We start from the raw sequence: 1,966 nt of genomic DNA, 5'->3' as shown, positions 1-1,966 counted from the left end.
TTTGCAGTCCAAGACATCTATTCAGCAGTTTTTTTTCTGCTTATTAATAGACCAAAAATGTGAATAATTGTACTGGATTAGTTAAATTCCTCAGGCATCTTTTGCAAGACATTAATCTAACAGGATAAAATGAGATGTTGAAGCAAAAACTGTATACTGGTGTCCACTCCTCTCCCCCTTCCAGATGAGGGGAGATGGACACTGCAGTGACCCTAGGAAGTTCCTCTACTTATATGGCAGCTCAGGACCTGGAAGTTCCAGGGAGATCAGTCAGCTGCTATTTTATCTGAACTTTCTATGAGGCTAACTCTTCTAGTTTGCTAATGCTGCCAGAATGCAAAACACCAGAAATGGATTGGCTTTTATAAAACGGGGTTTATTTGGTTACAAGGTGTGCCAATTTGAATGTATTGTGTCCCCCAAATGCCATTATCTTTGATGTAATCTTGTGTGGGCAGATGTTATCAGTTTTGATTAGATTTTTTTGAGTGTCTCTTTGGAATGCACCCCACCCAGCTGTGGGTGATGACTCTGATGAGATATTCCCATGGAGGCATGGCCCCACCCATTCAGGGTGGGCCTTGATCAGTGGAGCCAAATAAATGAGCTGACTCAAAGAGAAGGAACTCAGTGCAGCTGTGAGTGACATTTTGAAGAGGAGCAAGCTTGCTAGAGAGGAATGTCCCGGGAGAAAGCCATTTTGAAACCAGAACTTTGGAGCAGATGTCAGCCACCTGCCTTCCCAGCTAACAGAGGTTTTCCTGACACCATTGGCCATCCTCCAGTGAAGGTACCCGATTACCGATGTGTTACCTTGGACACTTTATGGCCTTAAGACTGTAACTGTGTAGCCAAATAAACCCCCTTTTTATAAAAGCCGATCCATCTCTGGTGTTTTGCATTCCGCAGCATTAGCAAACTAGAACAGATTTTGGTACCAGAGAAGTAGGGTGCTTTTGCTGCTGAGTTTGCAAATACCAAACATGTTGGAACAGCTTTTCAAATGGATAAGGGGAAGATTCTGGAAGAATTGTGAGGAGCTTGATAGAAAAGGCCAAAACTGCTTTAAAGAGACTGTTTATGGAAATATGGACTCTAAAGATACTTCTGATGAGGACTTGAGCAGAAATGATGAATGTGTTGTTGCAAACTGGAAGAAAAGTGATCCTTGTTTTAAAGTGGCAGAGAATTTGGCAAAATTGAGTCCTGGTGTCAGATGGAAGGAAGAATTTGAAAATGACAACCTGGAATACTTAGCTGAGGAGATCTCCAGACTACATGTGGAGGATGTACCCCGGCTTCTACTTGCAAATTATAGTAAAATGCGAGCAAAGAGAGATAAACTTAGAACTGAACTCTTGGGTTCAAAGAAACCAGAAGCTGATGACTTGGAAAATTATGGGCTTCCAGTGGGTGGAATCCCAGAAGCTACAGCCCAACATGAGGATGTAACCAAACATGGAACCCAGCCACCGTTTCAGTACAAGCCAAGACTGGAGATGGAATTAACCAGAAAGGATTTGTGGAAAGTCCTATTGTCTGATGGCTTTGACCCCTGTGTGCTTCATGCAAAGCCAACAGAATTTTTGTGAGATCTTTATAGACAGAGCCACTGCCAGTCAGGACTGGAGGAGACAGATAAGGAAAAAATTGAAGGAAAAATTTCTTCAAAGACAGAGCCATGGAGGTTGAGGTCTGGAGTCAGGAGGTCTTGGGCTGGGAGAGCGGAGCAGCCCATACGCATGGAAAGGGTGAGTTTGCCCCGGAGGTCGAGGGCGGGCCTTCCACCTCCATGCTCAGGAAATGTTCTGCCACTGAAAGCCCCAAAGAGGGTGGAGCACATTCCCAGGGAGTTGGGGAGAGCCTGGCTGCCACCACACTGTTCTGAAGGGGTTGAGCATGTGCCCCGGAGATGGAAGGGAATCCGGGAGCTGCCCTGATGTTTGCGGAGGGTGGGGCTGAGAAG

This window comes from Choloepus didactylus, chromosome 2, assembly GCF_015220235.1.
Source record: "Choloepus didactylus isolate mChoDid1 chromosome 2, mChoDid1.pri, whole genome shotgun sequence".
NCBI classification, from domain to species: Eukaryota; Metazoa; Chordata; class Mammalia; order Pilosa; family Megalonychidae; genus Choloepus; species Choloepus didactylus.
This window is presented reverse-complemented; position numbering follows the sequence as displayed.